A 21,464-nucleotide genomic window follows, 5' to 3' on the forward strand; every position below is an offset into this window, starting at 1 on the left:
ACTGAGCCACAATCCCAACCCCAAGTTAATAATTTTTTAAAATAACTTTTTCTCCCAAGGATACCGCAGATGAGAGTTCCCCTGAGAAGAGTTTCAGTCTGTGATGTTTCCTTGATGGAATAGCATGTGGTAGGAGATAGAAGCTGGGAGGCCAGGTCTGGAACAGTTCCCTATGGAAGAAGGACGAGGGGACAGTGTCCCCTCAACTCCAGGACCCCAGTTCCTAGAAAAATGGAGGAAATGTTTTCGTCTTATTTTTAAACAAATGGATCCTTTTTGGAAGACATGAAACCCTGGAGTCAATAAGAATCTGAAACCACAGTTGAACAATAAAGGAACTAATGCAGTTACCCACACAGGGGGGAAAACAAAGAATTTTTCAGTCCTTGAATAGAATGTTACAAAATGTATAAACTCATATGTCCATGCCCTTGGAAATGTCCTTTGGTTTTGGAATTTGAGTTTTATGATGTCCCTATAATTAAAGTTTAAGTTTTTTCAGGAGAGAAAATGAAGCACTTTTAAAGCCAACTTGTTTCTCAGGATGTAACCTGGGGCAGATTTTTTATGGCGGCAGTAGGCTTTAGTCACTGGCTGGCACTCTCTTCCTAATTCTCAAACTGCTTCTAGCACTTCCTCTTTATGGTCGGGCTGAGCTTCCGGCACTGGCAGAAATGCAGACCTGGCCTGGCCCACTTCGGCTGCAGACAGACCATACAAAACTGTGTCCCAGAGAGGGGAACAGGGTGGTGACTGTGACAAAGGGTGGGAGCTGACATGAACAGCCACATTCAATGGTGTGCCAGGGCCTGTTGATACAGCCTGGCAAAAATCTTCAGGAATCTTCTGAGTCAGTTATTAAACATAGCCATTATTAATAATTAAATTTTATAAAGTCAAGATTAAATAAGTTACATAAAAACCAAAGATAATAATTCTGAAAATGAATCACCTATTTTTTTAACCACATTTTACTATGATCTATGTTCTTGTGGTTATTTAGACTATTGTAGCTATGTAGTAGCAATACTATTCAACAGTGTATTATTGCACATCTCTTACCAACTGCACCTTCACTATGTTAGTAGATTAAAATTGGCCATGAGGAAAATTATTGTGTTTGAAAAAGAGAAATGAGCAAACACCACCAATCGGGATTTGGCTGAAATTTTCATTGATTGTTTAGACTTACGAAAGTGATAGAGAAAATGTTCATAATGCAGATTAAACTTAAAAGTGTGTCATATGTATAGTTGTCAAAAAATAGTTAATGGCTTAAAACCCGGAAATATATTCTTGCAGCTTTTGAAATCATTATCTGATTTCCTCAAAGAAGGAAATCACTTTATTGACAAATGGCTAACACTTTTTTCTTTATTGCTTCACTTCTGTTTGACTCTTAAACAAAGATGTCTGCTAATGTTTCTGATGGAACTATATACATTCATTAATTGCAATATAGTTTGGCTATGGAGATAAGAATTCAACAAAAACCAGCTGAAAGTGTTCTGTTAGATTAATCTGCTATGTGGGATTTATGATTCAGAATGTTGTATATTTATTTGTAAATTGTGTGTCCTATATCTTCTATATCAGTATAATTCCATATTTTCTATATTAGTATAATTTGAAATATACACAAACGCGCGTGCGCACGTGCTTTTAACCCTGAGAGCTAGTTGCTAAATATCTTCTCCCACAGTACTATATACACCAGTGCAGTGAATCTCCAGACCTTGAGGACAGTGGCTCTCAAAATTTTTAGATGGTATTTTTGGTCAGTTTCCATAGGGCATAGAGGAATGGAAACTGGCATAATTATGTCCATTTTTTATTTAGCAATGTGGCATGGATGGTTCCTTCACAAATCCCGCGCCTTTATGTGTTAAGGCACAGTTACTGGAACAGTATAGACAGATGCCAAAATACGCTACCATCCACCTGCAGCAGACTCTGTTGACACTGAAGATGTGAAACCAACAGTGAGTTAAACTTAAAAACAAGAAAAGCAGTGATTGTAAAGCACAACCCACTCGAGACAGCACTGATAACACAGCATTCCTCCTCCAAATCATGGAATTCCAACCATGTCACATGTTTGGGCCACAGTGGCAGCCAGGCCTCTGGGGAGGAACCAGAGTCCAACCCTCAGTAAGTTCTGGGCTTGTGCTAATTTAGCGCATGAATAAATTATATCAACTTCTGATGACTCCCTTCTTGCATCACAAATAATTAGGCATTAGTCATCTATAAAAAGTGCTAGACCTTCCTGTCATTTACACATGAGACACTCAGGAAAGGACTTGAGCCTTTGCATTAGTTCCCTGACTAGCTGGAGGCTGGCTGGGTGTCGGGGGAGGCAGCACAAGCTCTAGGAATTATGTTGCGTGGCTGACGACTCCCACAGTCTTCCTGGCCCTCTGGCTTCGTTAAGACCATTTCTAACCATCCCACATTTAATTTAGACTTTGGAGTCAATGCAGTCCTTGTGTTTAGTTTCTGGCAATAAATCTGGCCTGTTTGCGCAAGCATCAAATCCTCCAGGATGTCACTCAGTTTCTGCTGGGGCCAAGTCAATCACAGAATTTCTGCAGTTAGCTTTCTGCGGGGTCTGCCTGCTGCTCCCCCACTCCCCAAGCCTTGCCACCAGCTACTGCAGAGGCTCAGCTCTGTCTCAGGCAGGGTGGCGCTTGGGCAGACAGCCATACATCATTCCAAATGAGGGCCAAGTGGCTGGCTATCTCTGCTTTGGAAATTCTGGGTCTGCTTCATCATGTGCTTTAAAGAGCTTATCTTTCTGTTTATTTGTTTCTCCAGATAGAAACAGCATTGGCACAGGGATAGCGCCAGCACCCGGAACTGACTCAGGAGCTGCCCCTCCTTAGCCTTGGTTTAGAGTTGACTTAGGGGTTAAAGGTTACGTTTCTTGAGAAAGGTAGTAAAACATTAATGATGGGTAAAGTTCTTTCTCTCACGCTGCATAAGAGAACTGGGTGATCCTGTTTGCTGTATAAAGGGGGTATTTTCTTAGGGCAATTTGAAATTGGCAGTGCAAATGCTCCTTGACTTCCTCCTGTGTCTGAGGTAAGTGTCGCAAGGTGGGTATGCAAAGAGCTAATCCCAAGGCCCACTGTAATTGAGTGCCCCCACTGGGGAAAATGCTGCATATTTTGAGAGAACCACTGGATTACTAAATGTGAGGAGCCACACAGACTTCCCAGAATCTGGCCCATAAGCAAAGTACCATCTAAGGCACATAGACATTCACAGCCATGTAATGTAGAAGTTTGGAAAGCTGGAAATCAGATTGACTTACATGGTTGAAGACTCTAGAATTTTATTTTTATCTCTGACCCCCAGATCTCCAGGTGACCTGGAACCATGGACAGATTCCATATCTAGAATGAGATGTGTTTATTTGTCTATCATCAGTCTTCTGGCATAGGGCAGACCCACAGTGAGCATTACTGAGCAAACCAATGGGTCCCACAATCTGCCCTGTGCTTGTTACCTGCCATCTCTGTGGCACTTACTGTCTCACTGGGGAGACACAGGTGTGTGGCACATGTGGAACCAGGATAAGACCAGCAGAGCCAGGAGCTAACACACTGTCACATCAGCATGCTACAGGAAGGCAGCATCCTAGAGGCCTTCATGGGCTCAGGGTTGAGGCTGGACAGGTGCCTTCATATCTGCTGAACAAAGGTCAGGTTGCTGTGGGCCTTTGGGGTGCTGGACAGTTGAGGAGGAGCAGGAAATATATTTTAGTCTGCCTCCAGAACATGGGAAAGACTAGTTTAAAGAATTGGACTGAATCCTGTTTTACCCAACTTCAAGTGCATGTCCAAAGCCATGGGTTTGAGGCCCCTGCAGTTCCATTGTTTGTGGTTTGAGACTTGGCCTTCATAAACAACCTAGCCCAGACCCTCTTCTCCCAACATAGGACAGGCTGCTGAGAAGAGACCCAAATCAGTGGAAGCGTCCTTACCACCCTCTAGGCAGTGTGACAATATAAGCTGTCACATTTTTAATGTCTCTTGTAATGAGTATTCAAGATGGAAGCGTCTGCCAAGCTTATGCAGGAGGCTGTTTGCTTCATCGAGTGCTGAGGTTTATATGTAGAAAAGACACACACACACACACACACACACACATGTCCCCAGTTCTAGCTGGAATAACAGGATGAAGCTTTTCACTCATCCTGTTGATTAATCAGCCTGAAACTGCAGGTGACACTAGTGCTCAGAAAAGCAACAATTTATACTGAGGCTGCTTTGCCACCCACATCCTGAAAGTATGTCCCCAGACTCGGCCAGGCACACTCTCCATGGTCTCGTGGAACTCAGAGTGTGTCATTCCTGTTTGCAGCGTGATAGAAGGCTTCCATGACATGATGGATGCTTCCAGGAGAGGCAGCACAAATCCCTGCAGCATACAGACTGGTGGTGCGTGGACTCGTGGAATCATCTCTGACGAATTAATTTATCCTTGATGTGGAGGGTGTGGATACACAGCATCTGGCAGCACCGGAGACCACTCAGACTAATTTCTTATTATGTTCTAACAACGTAAAAACCCAAACCTCATCTTTGAAGCAAATAATAAATCTTTCCAGATCCTGATTACCCAATTTGGCTGTTTACTTTAATCAAATCACAAAATAATGACCAAATTTGGATTTGATTCTTGGTTATAAAGATAACCAAGAAGCCAACATAAGTAACTGTCAGTCAAAGTCTTTTCAGACAATAGCTAGCATTACAACATGCCAATTACATTTTTATCAGGTAGTTAAGTTAATTACCTGTGGTAAATGTGTTAGTGGGACAAGTATAGATTGCTGTCAACATTTGCTGACCACTTTAAAATGCTGCCCAACCATATGGGAGGAATTAAGGGTATAATAGCATGCAGATCTATTTACACCCGCTAATGTCATATAAAATCCAGTCAAGGATTCAGGTTGGAACCTGCACATCTTTTTCCTACCACAAGATGGCTCTGTATGGTTTCTTCTGAGAAGCGATACGGGCTCTCGGGCAAACTCATTTTTGGGAAACAGCCACAAACCCCTAGGTGATGGTAGTATCAAAACTGGACAGTGGGCTTGAACTAGTGACTCCAGCCTCCCTCCCTTGCTGAGCAAAACCCTCTCACCCCTCCACCTCCCCAGCACCCAGCACCCTTGGCTTCCCTTCACCCAAGGTTAAAGCAGGGTCTGGACCCTACAGCTTTGGCAGGGACCTGACCTTTGTCTTTCTAGTACTTAGAGTTAAACATACAAGTGTACTTGGAAATTTGGGGTGTGCTTCATTACAGGGTGGTAGAGGATGCCACGGCCACAGGTGTCAGAAAACCACAGGCTGAACCAGGGTCCATCCCAGGCTGTATCAGCCTCCATTTAGGGGTGATAGCCTTCATTTAGGTTCCATGCAGGGGAAATTTCAAGCATTTCTCTGCATGGAATGATGGTCAAGTTTTACATCATTTTAATTTATTATCTTTGGTGATTTATAATCCATTTTCCAGTCCCCAACAAAGTCATAGCATTCAAAACTGGATTTTGCTTACGAATAAGCCTCATTCACACCCCTTCCTAGGGATGCCTACCATTCCTGAGCAGTACCACCTGCTATCAGTGCTCTCTCTCTCTCTTTTTTTAAATTGACCCATTGTATTTGTACATACCTGTGGGGGTACTGTATGACAATTGGATACATGTATGCAACATGTAATGATCAAATGGGATAATTAACATTTTTGTCTCCTTAAACATTATCATTTCTTTGTGTTAGGAACTTTCTGAGTCTTCTCTATTTTATTTTGAAATGCATAATTAATTGTAGACTACAGTTACCTTCCTGTTCTGTAGAACACTAGAACTTATTCCTTCTGTCTAGCGGTGTTGGTATTCATTATCCAAACTCTCTCAATGCCCACTGCCCCTGGTCCTTCTCAGCCTCTAGTGACCACTATTCTACTCTCTCCTGTGAGATCAACTTTTTTGCTTCTACAAACGAATGAAATCACACAGCATCTGTTCCTGGCTTATTTCACTTAACATGATGTCCTCCAGTTCCAACCATGTTGCTGGATTTCATTCTTTTTTTATGGCTGAATAATATTTTTTTCAGCAAGTCTGTGGATTTATCTCATTCTCTCCAAAGTGTTTTCTTTTTCTACCATCTCTTCTGAGTATTTAACGTGTATTATCTTAATTAATTTTCCTCATGGCTTCTTGACTCTGCTGAATCAATTATAGAATTTTTCCAGCATCCACAATTCTGTTGCAACAAATATGTCTCTTATTCTTTTATCTTTCTGGGATGACAAGATTTTTTTTAAAAGGTCCTTACTGTCGTTTAACTGGAACTTCAGAAAAAAGCAGAAGTGAATGCTTATGTTCAATCCACCAACTTTAATAAGATGCCCACAGTGAGTCCTGGCATGTGGTGCCATTTGCTTATCACAATAACCTTACACTGTCATCGTCCCTATTTTTTCAGATGGGGAAACTGAGGCATGGAGAAGTTGAATAATTTGCTCAAGTCCACACAGCCAGGAAGCAGCATGAAGTTAGAACATAATTCCTGGGAATCTGACTCCAACAATGATCATGTCTTTCCTCCAGAAGAGGAAACAGAGACACTGATGGAAAGTCTGTTTATGAAGCAGTGAGAACCCAGGGGGCTCTACACACGCACAGGTGCACTCTCAAACACACACGGCACTGATTGCCCCCTGTTTTCTCCCTGGAGAGGGTGGGGTGCCTGCCTTCAACAGGGGTGGCTGAACACATGGCACTCAACACTGCATGCCTGAGGTGTCAGCTGTTTATTAGCCACATATACTCACAGCCTGGGGGAGGAGGGCACTGAGGAGCAGGCAGGGCAGAGTGACACCGCAGGGGCTGTGGGAGGAGGCTTTGTAAATAACAAGAGGGTGGGGTGCCACTGGGTCCCCCATAAGAGGGTCTGTTGGTTTGTTTGAACAATGTTGTGGACTGGCAAGGGGGTGAAAGCTATTGAGGACCAAGTAGGGTACAGCTGTCTGGCTGCACAGAGAACGAGACAGTTGGGGAGGTGTTCCTGCTTGGGGGTGTCTATGACCAGAGCAGGGGAACTCACAGTTAGGTTTTAGGGGCCCTTTGAGGTTCCAAGATGTCATGCAACACAGGAAATTTAGTTCTTATGGTATACATTCACAACACCCCCCATACACACACATATACTTCCTGCTGTGGGAAATTTCTCCTTCCCTCTTTTCAGTAGAAGCTTGGAGTTATACTCAATTGAGAGAATAAAGCATAGCATATCTGAATTGATAAGAATCTGGTACAGTTGAGAGCAAGGGACTGAGGGAAGGTTTATCTAATGAACAAGGCAACTCCCACTCTCTTCCTTCACTAAGCTTCTGGAATTCTGGCCTCCAGAAGCACACCATCCGCACAAACCAGGGGAAAGTGATCAGCCTAAGAGGAAAGTGCTAAAAACACTATAGTTCCCAGTGACATGCCCCCATTCTTGGTCACATCCCACAGGTACGGGACTTCTTTTTGTTTTAAGTTAAAAGTGAGAAAGCAGCCAAAGATCTCTAGATAGTTAAAGAAACTCTATTGTAAAACATGGACCAACAAATGGAAAGAGAAAGCAGAGGATACAGACTATGCTGGAGGTAGAAATTTCAAAACCACTATTATTAATATCCTCCAATATATAAGAGAAGATAGCATATACATGGAACAAGAACAGGATGTTATCAAAAAGTAGTACCCAGAGAACCAATTTAAAAATTTTAAATTTAAAACAATAGAAGAAATTTGAAAACATAAAAATATTATAGATTTTTAAAAACTCAGTAGAAAAGGTAAAAGACAAATTTGGGGAAATCTTTCAAAAAATAGAACAAAAAAGAAAAATAGGAAATGGAAAGATGAGAACATGAGAGGATTAGCGGGCACCATCCAAGAAATAGACAAGAAAATCTCCTAGTTGTACAAGGCCATGGGTTTCCAGATGGTGAGAACCCACTTTGTGCCCAGCACAATGGAAGAAAATTTGCCAACAAGACATGACATTATGTATCATTGTAAAATTTCAGACTAAAAGAAGAAGACTTTGGAAGTTTCCAGAGCTCTCAAGGAAGAACAATGTCAATAGAAAAAAAAAATCAGGAACCACAATGTTTGGCAAGAAGGAAAGAAGTCACAGTTTATCCCATGAGTTTTAATGTCATCAAATCAGTAAAGATACTGAAAACTGATCTAACTGAAATTGGGGCATAATCTCAGAAGCATAATTCAAGAGCAGACATGCTAAAGTTAGCCTGTACATGTTCCATTCTGTGTATCCACTACTTCCTGAGACTAAGCTATGTGCTTAACCACCCTGCAACTCAATTTCCTTATCTGTAAAATGGGAGTCATAACAAAACTTATTGCATAGGATCTGGGAGAATATTAAGTAAATTAATATGTGAAAAATGCTTAGAATAATGTGTGTACATAATAAATTATATATAAGAGCAACCTAGTGTTGTTATTTAATAACAACACTAACCATATTAATCATATCAGGAAAATGAAGGGAGAGAAGGGAGCTGGGGTGGGGGTTTAATCTTTATATTCGATAGAGGAAAATTAATAGGAAATGCCTAAAACTGGAAAACCAGGAAGCAGCACTATAGGAATGCTATTTAAAGAGATAAAGGAACATACTAAGAGGGGCTAAGATGGTTATAAAATCAATTGTTCCTTCTGGAGAAGAAGAAATTGGAGGAAGTCCAGGGGGACACGCAGGGGGCCTGTTGTTTGAAATCATATCAAACCTTATAAAATGATTTGACTCTAGATTTCCCAGAAGCAGACCCTGAAATGTGAATTTGGGTGCAAGTGATTTATAAAATGTGCCCAGGGGAACTGGTAAGAGATTGGAAAGCACAGCCCAGACTTGCTGCAGGCAAGATGACTGAGTTTTACCCCTCAGAGCCTGCCACACCCATATACAGGTGGACAGGCTCCTGCAGCCCCAGGGTACGCCATGGGGGACAGCATAGCGAGAAGGCTGGTATCAGGCCTCAGAAATGTAAAATACCCTGAGATGATCTGAGAGATGACCTCTAAATACCTACAGGTCCTTAGGAATTAAGCCAGAGAAGAAAAAGTAGGCCCAAATCTCTGTCATGTTGGATTAGGTCCTAACTTCCTTAATAAGACTCCTATAGTGCAAGAATTAATATCAAGAATCAATAAATGGGATGGATTCAAACTAAAAAGCTTCTTCTCAGCAAAAGAATCCATCAGTGATATATAAAGAACTCAAAAATCTTAACATCAAAAAACCCAAATAACCAACCAATAAATGGGCCAAGAGACTAAACAGACACTTCTCAGAAGAAGATATACAATAAATCAATAAATATATGAAAACATCTCTAGCAATTAGAGAAATGCTAATCAAAACCTCTCTAAGATTTCATCTCACTCCAATCAGAATGGCAGCTGTTATGAAGACAAACAACAATAAGTGTTGGTGAGGATGTGGGGAAAAAGGCACACTCATACTCTGCTGGTGAGCTTGCAAATTGGTGCAACCAATATGGAAAGCAGTATGGAGAATCCTTGGAAAATTGGGAATGGAACCACCATTTGATCCAGCTATCCCACTCCTCGATCTATACCCAAAGGACTTAAAAACAGCATATTACAGGGACACAGCCACATCAATGTTTATAGCAGTACAGTTCACAATAGCTAAACTGTGGAACCAACTTAGATGCCCTTCAGTAGATGAATGGATTAAAAAATGTGGTGTATATACACAATGGAATATTATTCAGTATGAAAAGAGAATAAAATCATGGCATTTGCAGGCAAATGAATGGAATTGGAGCATATAATGCTAAGTGAAGTTAGCCAATCCCAAAAACCAAACGCCAAATGTTTTCTCTGATTTAAGACAGCTGATTCATAATGGAGAGGGGAGCATGGGAGGATTAGATGAACTCTAGATCAGGCAAAGGGGGAAAGGGGAGGGCGGGAGGGGAAGGGAGGGAGCATAGTGGTAGGAAAGATGGTAGAATGAGATGGACATCATTACCTTAAGTACATGTATGAAGACATGAATGGTGTGACTCTACTTTGTATACAACCAGAGACAGAAAAAATGTGCTCTAGATGAGTATTATGAATTATAATGCATTCTGCTGCATATATAACAAATCAAAATTAAAAATGAAAAAAAAATACCCATAGGTCCTAAAAATATATTCAATACTCTCGATTTTGCATCTCAGGTCAGATTCTTTCCATATTTGTACACACAGTGGGATGGGTGATAAATTGTTCAGCCTCCCTGGAGGACTGTGGCTGTAGGGTACTAACATATGGAGGGTCCTGAGTTTATCTTCCCAGATATCCAATTACTTTGTGTACCTTCAGGCTTGAAGTAGAGGGACCACTGAGGGTGGAGTTCTTTCTTGAACCCCAGAAATCTATTTTGCAGAGACAGCATCTCCTTTGGGGTGGCTCTTATTGTGATGAGCAGGGTACACTCAAGGAATTTATCCTAATTATTTACTGTCACCTTTCATACAGTTTCTTTGTGTAAAAACAATAGTGCTTAGTAAAGGCAATTTTAGTACAATTATAATGTCGAAAAGTACTCTTTTTTTTGCAAATGTAATCAGCAACAAACAATTCTTTGTTGCTCAAAACAATTTTGAAATAAAGAAAAGCCTGTCCTTTCACTTTCCCCATGGGGCACTACTCTAAATTTCTTCTAGATTTACATACTTTCATTTATTAAAGAACATAAGCTAAACAGAAGCTTAGTAGAAAGTACGTTTGGCAGGACAGGAGTAGACCTCGCAGGAAGCCTTTCTTCACAACCCTGCTGTAAACGAGGTGTGAACACACTCTCACGCTTTCAACACTTTTTACCACTAATGTGCCCCTGGCCACAGTTTTCTGAGTGCCTTTTTCTAAACAGGGAGCAGCTGGAAGTCTCCATGGTACATCCCCTGGGCAGCCCCTTAGGATTGACACAGTATCTCACACAGATTCCCAGTAAACATTCAACAGGACCAACTTTAGCCTTACAGGTGGCCCTTCGTGTCATGGGTTTAGAATCCACGGACTCAACCAATCAATGATCAAAAATGCTTTTAAAAAATCCCAAGCCTGGTATGGTGGCTCACACCTGTAATCCCAGAAACTTGAGGGCTGAGGGAGGAGGATTGCAAGTTAAAAGCCAGCCTTAGCAACTTAGCAAGGCCCTAGGTAACTTAGTGAGAGTCTGTCTCAAAATTAAAAATAAAAAGTGCTGGGGATGTGGATCAGTGATTAGGTACCCCTGGGTTCAATCTTTAGTACCAAAAAATTCCAGAAATTTCCAAAAAGCAAAACTTGAATTTGTGGAACATCAAGTACCATGCTGGATCCATGCAAATGAAGTGATGTGGAGGCACACCTGCTAGAGCTCCCCACACCTTCTCAATCTCTCTCCAGCAATCGCTGGAGCCTTGCATTGCTGGCCTCCAGTCTTGCTTGTGTACTAGGTGGTTAAATTGATGATGTTGCATCTGTTCTGAATGCAAACAGCCTTTTTTCTTCTTGTCAATAGTTCCTAAATAATACAGTATAACAGCTACTTACCTAGCATTTACATCGTATTAGGTATTACAAGTAATCTAGAGATGTTTAAAGTATTCACAGGATATGCATAGGTTCTAAGCAAATATTACACCATTTTATATAAAGGACTTGAGCGTATGTGGGTTTTGATGTTCATGACTGACCTGGAACCCATCTGCCTTAGACACTGAGGGACAACTCTATGTGCGGGTTCACTCCCATTATCACTGATACCACAAACATATGTCTCTATGTGACAATCACTGAATGCATAATAAATGGTAAGTCTCTGTGGAAGGTGAAGCAACTAGTAAGTAAGCCATCTGCTTATGCACAAAATTTATTGTCATGAACTATTCCACAAGAAAAGAGGCTCCCTTCTGAATGACAGTGCACTTCTTCTGGATGACTCCTCCCTCTGGGATGCTGGAGGAGGCCATTGAGCTCCTGGTTGGGAATAGTCACTAGCTCTGGGATTTCAAATTGTGACAACAAAAACAACAGAAAGATCTAAAATCTCAAGCCAAATTGTTGGCTTTATTTGGTCTCAGTTGCTCTAATAAGTGTTACTTTTGAAAAATCCATTTCTACTCACCTCTGGAGCAGACATGGGTCAGAAGTCTATGAAACTGTGTTCAATATTTTCTGCTTATGTGTGTATTTTTCAGGGAGAGGACTCTGGGAATGGGCTCCTAATTGTAGTGATGTAGTCTGTGACTGAACTTGGGTTCTTGAATTCAGAGTTGTAAAAAATGAACAAGGGATCCAGAAAGAATTTAGGCACGAGCAAGAGTTTATCAGGGGTTTCTGCTAGAGCCAAAAGAGATGACCAGCACAGACAGAAAGCATGTCAGGTTGGTTCAAGCAAAGAACATGGGCGAATAGCTCTATGGCATGTCAGCGGCAGGCGGGAACTCATGGAGGTGGGGCTTTAATTGCCCTTGTTCTCTTTTATATTGTGTTCTCCATCTCATTACCATCTGAAGTCTCCATCTAGGGGTGTTCCATGTCACTATGCTAATAAGGTAAAGGTAACTGTAGGTCACTTTGGAGGCTATGTATGCATTTGCCTTTCATTGTCTGGGAATTTGCCCTTATCATCTGGATGTCTGGTATTATGTTCAGAATAGGGGGGACCCTGTTTTGTCTGGCTCTGGTTGGCATTTCTGCTGAGCACATAATCTCAGGAGGCTGAGCTGACTTTCCCAGCCTCTCGTCTCTTGGTATGTGATCTCACTCCCACAGCCTTGAAAACTAGAGCACATTTAACTCTAATTTTCTAGTCTGGCTGTTAACCCCATGAGACTGACAGCTGGCTCTCCTGCCTTATTTCTCTGAGAGGTGTTCATACATTTGAATTAAGGGGTCCTGTTTTCTATGGGTGTGTGTGAAGGTACATAAGGCAGCAAAGAAAGAGCTTTTGGTGTGTGGTGGAATACTTTCCTTTCTATCTCTGATAGAGGCGATACTGGTATGAATCTACTTGTTTAACCCTACCTTCACGAGATAAAAGAATGACAGAAGACCTAGAAAGGGAAAAGCCACACGGAATCATTCTATTCCCCTCCATTCGGTTCCAGCTGCAAATAAATGAAGGTATTTTATCTGTTTAGGTTTCTTTTCCCACTGGAAGGGCAGGGGCAGGGCACAGACAGCAGAGCCAGCAACTGTTCCTACATCTGCTCAAATTCCTATTTTTAAAAGATGAACATTTGAGACCAACTATTTTCTCTTCTTCGTAGGTAAAGGAATATTAGTAGAAGTTCTTTGAGATGCTGGCACAAGTTCATATTATCACCCAAGTGACAACAGTGGTTCTCCAGAAGTCCCGTACCTTCTCAAACAGGGCTCCCCTGATGTCTCAAGGAGCCCCGACCTTCCATGTAAAGAGAGATGGCTCCAATTTCTGAAGCTGACTCAAAGACCAGCAAGAAAGGAGATTGGACCCAAAGCACCCTGTACTCTCATCATCTCCTTTGTCTTACAGTGCTGATCAGCACAGCCTGGGAAGGCTGAGAATCCCCTCAATACGGAGTTTGGAGTAACACAAACTCAATAGCTTGAAAATCCCCTGACCTGCCAAGTGCCAGGCCGTGCTAGGTGCTGGGGATATGTTGGTGAATAAGATACACAGAAGTGTCTCTACAGATTTTGTATGCTGCCAGGGAAGATTAATTAAACATATAATTGCAGTAAAATGCATTGAGTGCTGTGAGATGGGAAGTGAAGAGTATTGTGGGGCATGGAGCAAGCATAGCTGGCCAACCTGAGGAGCTGTACCCTAAGCTGCCCCCTGATGGATGAGTAGGCATTCGCAAATTGTGAGGGACAACAGCAGGCAAGGAGAGATGTAAAGACCAAAAGACAGTAAAGTGGTCCCTTGGAATCTACGGATTCCAGGACTGGTTCCAGGATTGCCAAGGATATCAAAATCTGAGGATGCTCAGGTCCCTTATATGAAATGTCATTGTATTTGTATAGGACCTTGTCAACCTTCCATCTACTTTTATCTTCACTACGTTACTTACAACACCTCGCATAACATGTGTGCTATGTAAATAGTCGCTGTACTGTATAGCTTATGAAACGAGAATAAGAAAAAAAAGTCTGTATATTTTCAATGAAGACCATCTTTTTTTTTTCAACTTCTTTTCAATCCAAAGCTGGTGGAATTACTAAGTGAGAGCCCTCCAATACTGGCTGTATATGGGATGGTCCAAAGCAAAGGGAGAGAGAGGGCCAAGTGGGAGTAACCAAGAAAGCTCAGTTCACTGAGTGTGGCCACCATGGAAGTGGTGAGAAATGAAGCCTTGGAAATAATGCCAGGTCCTCGGAGGCCTTGAAAGTATCCCAGAAAGGAATTGAGACTATCCTAAAGGCTGTGGGTGTCACTGAAATCCCTGCATTTGGGAGGGATCTCTTAGCTGCTGTGTGAAGAAAGGATTGGACAGCGTTACACTTGGAGGTCAGATGCTGGTTGCACTTGGAGGTCAGAGAGGACCATGACAGACTGGATCAGAATGGCAGCAGTGGAGGTGGAAGGAGATGGGTGGATTCTACCCTGAAAGTAATCCCAGAAGACATCCAGAAAAGGGGCAAGGACTCTCTAAATGTGTCTGCTCACCTCTGCCATGTGCATTTCTGGTGGCTCAGTGGAAAAAAGCTGTCAGAGGAAATTAGCAAACACAAAAATCTTGCATGTGCTGTGGATGGAAACTGTGCATTCAAGCACCTGACCCTGTGGGTAATCAGAGAGCAATTAAGCCTCACTTGCTAGATAGAATCTGGCTATTGCAGACCAAAATGGATTTGAAGTGGATGGGAGTGATTAAGCACAGGCTTGTGGCAGTACCCTGACGGGGCAATTATAGCTGCAGGAAAATGTGATGATCTGACCGAGTGAGAAGGGGGCTAATTACAGAAGCCGGGCAGGAATCATGTGATGAGCTGATAATCAAGAAGACAAAATGGAACTGTGTCTAAACACTGTCCACTAGATGATTCCAGATAAGCAAACGACCCGTGGAAGTCGTGGGGAGCATTCAAAGAACAGATGCTGAGAGAGAGAGTGAGGAATCTGCTGACACTCTACAGCTGGGAACAAGGACAAAGACACAAGTGACAGCTTGGGGGTCAGGTCCTAACCCAGCAATTGGACACGCAGTGATGCCTCCAGATTTCTGAGACACTGGAGCATGGGAAGAATGTGGCCAAGAGGTGAAAATCTCTCCTGCCCAATATAGAGGCAAAGGAAATTCACTTGGGGCTGAGCTTGGGCAATGGAACAGGGCTTATTTATTCAGTCACCTTTTATCTGACCCAATATTTGAGAACCCATCACCAACAACAGTTTATAGACATATGACCTTCCGTGATTGGCAAAGGTGTCCACATAGACCATTGTCATGATGACAGCGAGAGCTAAGGTCTCCTGAGCTGTTCCTCTCACTCGTGTGTTTTGCTTTCCATGTGTTTTGTTGATTAATCCTCCCAGACTGTAAGGTAGGTTCTCTTGTCCTCAAGTGACTGATGAGGAAACTAAGGTAGAGAGAGGTTAAGTTGTTTCCCAAGATATCACGTGATGCTCATAACAATTTAGTGAGGGATTTAGGAGAGGATCTCCGCTATTTTATAAATGAGGCAATCCAGGTTGGGAAGAATTACTCAAAGTCAGACTTATTGGAGCCCAACCCAAAGGTCTTTCTACCATACTGTGTGGTTCATAAAAGCAGCAGCAGAGCATGTAGTTCTGATTCTTTAAACTAAAGGCATTTTTAGAGATGAGTCTTGATTCCTTGCCTGACCCACAGAGACAATAGACCAAGCTAACTACTTCAACTATGCTGGATCAATCTGAGAGAGGTTACTTTTGGATAATAAGGATAAAATTGGAGCTGGGCCTGTTGGTACACACCTATGCTCAATGACTGGAGGGTGCTGAGACAGGAGGCTTGCAAGTTCAAGCAATTTAGCGTGGGCAACTTAGTGAGAACCTGTCTCAAAATGAAAAGGGCTAAGGATGTCGCTCAGGGGTAGAGTGCCCCTAGGTCAATTCCCAGTACTGTAAAATAAAATAAAATAAGGATAAAGGGATTCCATATTGAAGGTTTTACAGGACAGTCCACATTCAAGAGATTTTTGTCTAGTTATCACCAGAAATGCACTCTTTCTTTTTACATTATGTGTATGATTTTTTTTGAAGAAACTTGTAAAATGGATGAACTTGATATCAGAGCCCCTCCCCCTTCTTACCAGAACCCTCTTGTTCAGAAGCCCCCCACTGTTTGTGGTGGTTTTGAACCCACATGAATCTCTTCTTCAGGTGGATTCAGAACCAACAGATCTAGAATGATTTTGTGGAGTAGGATCTTTGACTCTGTGTTTTAGTTATGCCACATAAAAATCTCCCCCAAACGTAGGGCCTTAAACCAATACATACTTCTTATCTCATAGTTTCTGTAGGTCATAAATCTGGGCACAGCTTAACTGGTTTCTCTGCTTCAGGGTCTCTATGAGGATGCAGTCAGTAAGGGTTCAGGTCTCATCTGCAGGTCTGACTGGGACAGTATCTAATTCCAAGCTTACATGATTGTTGGCAGGATTCCATTCCTTGAGGATTGCCAACGGGGGGGCCTCACTGCCAAGTTGGCAGCTGGTCAGAGACCACTCTCAATTCCTTGCTGTGTAGATGTCTCCAGCACAGTAGTTTGTTTCATTAAAGTGTGCAAACCGAAAAGCTCAAGAAGGCAAGGAGGAGACTTTGCCAGTAAGATGGAAGTCCCAATCCTATATGATTTCACACACATACACAAATAGGCTATAATTTTTGTTTATTTACTATGTTTCTGGATCCTGGGTTAAGCACCTTGTGTCTTAATGAATTGCCTCATGTAATTCTCAGTACACTGTGTGGCACGTTATTATTTTCATTATATAAAAAACATGAACTTTAGTGGCATTAAATTACTGTCTCAAGGTCAAATAGTAAACAGTAGAGCCAGGATTCAAAGTTAGGTCTGCCAAACTCTAAAGTCCATGCTTCTAACCACCACCATTACTGATCTGGCATCTTACCTGAGCCCTCAGATGTTCTCTATTTCCACGATCACCTCAAGTCCAAAGTTCCTACTCTACTGATGACAATGGCTTCTTAGTGTGCCTCCCCTACTTAAGGACTCTCCCTTCCAAACCTACTATATACCTTCTTCTTCTTTAGTACATATTTATCTTGTCAAGTGCTGGCTCAAAATATTATCACTCTCTTCCTTTCTTATAACAGAATCATAGACTGTTAAGAACTGCAGTTATCACATTTGTCTTGCCAAGTTTTAACTAAAAAAAAAAACCCACAAAACAAAAAACAAAAAAAAAAAAGCCTTGCCATCTCTCCATTTCCTGCCAAAGAACCATAGAATGTTAGAGCTGGAAGGGATCTTGGGTTTCCATTTTATGCAACTTCTTTCTGAGATTAATCCTCCTTTAATTACTGGTTGGGGGATGGTGAGAGGGGAGGTGAAGCAGGTTTTCAATATGCTATGCCCATAATAAAATCAAAGTACCTGAGATGGTGTTGGTAGGTCTAAGGCTTGGTAGAATAACAGGGGATCTGGGCAGATCTGGAACAGTTTGCGGGGAAGAATAGCTCCTAAGCAGCAGGAATCTCTCCACATGGTTAGGAGTGGGCTGATTTGATCAACCTGAAAACTCTTTTTCTGATAGAATCACAACTCACCATGGGAACTAGAAGACCAGAGTCTTCCTTGGGTGTTACTGATAAGGAGGAAGTAAAATCAATAGCGATGGACCATGGAGGGGGCAAGAGGGAAGGAGCCACGGTCAGCCCGCTGGGTGGATGCTGGCACCTCTCATGGAGGCAAGGTGACCCCATATGTAGGGAAGGGGAGAAGGAGAGTAGCTTTGGGCACACTGAGTTTCCGGGTCTGTGGGTCCTAGCTTGGAATGAAGGCAGGGAAATGAATACAGAATGGCAAAAGATTGATGGTGGTTGTGACGGGCCAAAGGGGTTCTTTCTACTATTAGCTCTATTTTTGTCAATGCTTAAAATTTCTGTGATGATGAAGAAAGTGTGAATAGACAAAGAGGAAGAAGAGCACATGCTAGTCTTTTAGTTAACTTGGCGAGGAAGGGGAGTGTGGTCAGGCAGTGGATGGGGGATCACAGGGACTTGAAAAGGGTTTGTTTGAAAGACGATAGGTACAGATTTGAGCATGTTCATTTACCAAGCATGTTTATTATTTATACCATCACATCAAAGAGGGTATATTACTTTATTATTATCATAAAATCACTGCATAACAAATCAATGGCTTAAATCATTTATTGTCACAAATCTGTGGACTGGCTGAGCCAGACTGGGGTTAGCTGGGAAGGCTCAGCTTTGCTCCTCATGTCCCTTCTGCTTCCTGGGCCAGGCTACTGTAGAAATGTCATCCTTGTGGCCATGTCACAGGCACAGGGAGCTATGGGCAAGGTCTCTTGAGGCCTAGGCTTGGAACCCACACACTGTTGTTTCCAACTTACAGGGTCAAAGAAATTATAAAGCTGAGCACAGAATCGGGGGTGGGAAAAGATCTCCAGCTCCCTTTATGGGTGGAACAAAGTCATACTACAAAGGGTGGCTAGTAAATGAAATTTACCACTTACAACAGGAAAGCCATGATTCTTCTGTCTTTTGTAACTTTTGGGCTTGATCCTCATGATGCACAGTCATATCCCCTCCAGGGCTGAAGCTGTTTGGGATGGAGGAAGAGCTGGAATCCTAACTGGACCAAACTCTCCTGCAGGGGTTATTAGCTATGAATAGTTTAGAGACCAGATTACATAAGGTCTAGCTGCATGGGTAGAGACAAAATCCTTGGAAAATTACAGTTATAAGGGTAGAAACTCTGAGTCTCCTAGAAGCAGCTGATTCACAGAGAAGAGAGTGAAGAAACTGGCAGAGGTGAGGAGAGACCTGCTCCTGGGAGGGCCTGAAGCCTGAATAGGGACAGGTAGTGGGGAGAGGAATTGAGGGGGAGAAGAGCAAGGGAAGAGGCTGGGGAAATGAATGCCCAGAGAACAAAGGAGGAGAAAGACTAAGGTGGACAGCAGGTCCCAATAGTGGTAGACTGAGAAATGGACTGTCTGCAGATGACTCAGAAATCCCAAGGGCTTTCAGTAATTGGCTCAATGCCCCCTCATATCTTCATATCCTTCCTTTCACATGGATTAGGAGTGGAATTATGTTCCTTCCCTTGCACACCAAAGACTCCTCAATGAAGACACTTGTGTAAAACCTTTAAGATTTCACACCATGAATTCATGGTTATGTTCATTCAACTAACAAAAAATAAATCAGCCCTTCCTGTATGAATTTCACCTTGCTACTGAGGATTCAAAAAGAATCAATGCCTGCCCTTTTCGTGATAAAACCAAGATCTGGCAAATTGGAAATTATATGTCTGGACAATTAAAAATAGCCCAACACATCAGAGGACCATCTAATCAGTGCTACAGAAAGAAAAGGTCACAAAAATTCAAAGTCAGTAAATCTGGGGACTGCAGGTGATGCTTGTCTAGAGGATGTTGGGCTTGATCCTGGCCTGGAGGAGGTCTGAACCCAGGTCTCTCATTTCCCACCTAAACGTCATCACAGAATTATAGGAATAATACTTTGAGAAATAAAAATGCTTTGCAAATATTAGTCGTATGAGCTTAAACCTGTAAAGTCTCAATGGTTTAGGGAGAAGATGCTGGCAGCACATGCAGGAGAGATGAAAGGTAGGAGAATGTAAAGGCAGGAAATCCTGTGGAGGGGAGAATGGACAAGAAGTGTGCAGAAGCCAGTAAGGGAAGGGCAGAGGAAGGAGCTGGTGGTAGGAGCCCAAGAATCATCATTTTCTTTTTTTTTTTTTTTTAATTTTTTTTATATTTATTTTTTAGCTTTTGGCTGACACAACATCTTTGTTTGTATGTGGTGCTGAGGATCGAACCCGGGCCGCACGCATGCCAGAGGAGCGCGCTACCGCTTGAGCCACATCCCCAGCCCAAGAATCATCATTTTCAAAAGCTCCCAGGGACTCTAATGTATAGAGTTGAGAACCACTGTTTTCATGACTGGGAGAATTCTAGTGTTGTTGACAGGGAGAAAAAAGGGCAGGGGATGATGTAAGTAGACAGATGGCAATATTGCTTGACCTACAAATTATATTGAGTTTGAGGTGACTGCTTAATGTTCAAGAAAAATCCACTTTAGAAATGTGGGGCATTGGAAAAATATATTGGGGAATAAACTGCAGAGAGGAAAGAGGTAGGGCCATGGATCAATTCAGGGAAAGAAAGAGAATAATATTTGTAATTAATATCATTAATAATATTTGTCATTAATATCATTATTGAAAAAAGATCTATATGAACCCTCTAGCTCCACTGGTTCTTAGTTAACTTAAAAATCACTAATTCTGGAGGTCAAAGAGCTGGGCAATACATTATTAGTCTCCCATTAGCTTTGTTGTAGATAATATTTCTGACATGAGAGTTATGGTGATCAAAGTTGTCTAGGTTAATTTTCAGAAACTTGAAGGCTCCTTTTGCTGAAAACACTGACTCTTATTGAACCTGCAGATGTACAATGAGTGAAAACCCTCAACGTCTCTGTCTCCATATTGCATGCATATCCTTTACTCAAATCTGCATGTAGACTTGTTGATCATTTGAGAAATGTTCGCTCTTAAATTATAATCCAGGGTTAACTTGACCTAGGCTTTCCCAGCCACTCTCCTCTCACTTCAAGGCACACCAGCCACCATGATAGGAAACACCAGACTATGAAAGAAGTAAAGAGGTGATACCTGAGTTCCTCGAAGATTTCTGCATATTCTCAGAAAATACATGAGTATCTTCCCTTTTATTAGCCCCTCCCCCTGTAATTTCTACCCTGTATCTGTAAACCCTCAAACCCAAGAGTTGATAAGCTGGTTTGGGAGCAGAGCTCCCACCTCCCCATTCTTTGACTCCTGAATAAAGCCTTTCTTTCTCCCCAACACTCATCCCTCTGATATTGGTTTCCCCATGGGATGTACTTCTGGACCTGGGTTTGGTAATGATCTCATTTAATTTTAAAAATGGCCTTAAGGTAGGTGAGATAACAATTTCAGTTTTAAGGTAAAAAAATTCAGAGACCCATACCAAAGTCCTATAGTTAATAAATTTACTGAGAATCCAAAGCCAGGTGACTGAGCTTGAAAGCCCATGTTCTGCTGTTGCTGAGCACGAACACATGAGAGTTAAAGTAAGAAGGTGGAAGAACAATTGGTCAAGGAGACAGGAACAG

The 21,464-nt window shown here is 42.1% G+C and overlaps 1 long non-coding RNA gene across 2 annotated transcripts; it reads left to right on the forward strand.

Moving 5' to 3' along the window:
• The first annotated feature begins 1,805 nt into the window (after positions 1 to 1,805).
• On the forward strand, positions 1,806 to 8,527 carry LOC107140839. Of its 2 annotated transcripts, XR_007346719.1 has the most exons (3): positions 1,809 to 3,084; positions 6,507 to 6,706; positions 8,101 to 8,527. It is a non-coding gene; the product is annotated as an uncharacterized LOC107140839 (long non-coding RNA). The 2 variants fall into 2 exon arrangements; XR_001503329.2 differs by lacking the exons at positions 6,507 to 6,706; positions 8,101 to 8,527 and adding an exon at positions 4,369 to 4,622 and having other exon boundaries at positions 1,806 to 3,084.
• The last annotated feature ends 12,937 nt before the right edge of the window (positions 8,528 to 21,464 follow it).

This window comes from Marmota marmota, unplaced genomic scaffold, assembly GCF_001458135.2.
Source record: "Marmota marmota marmota unplaced genomic scaffold, marMar, whole genome shotgun sequence".
NCBI classification, from domain to species: domain Eukaryota; kingdom Metazoa; phylum Chordata; class Mammalia; order Rodentia; family Sciuridae; genus Marmota; species Marmota marmota.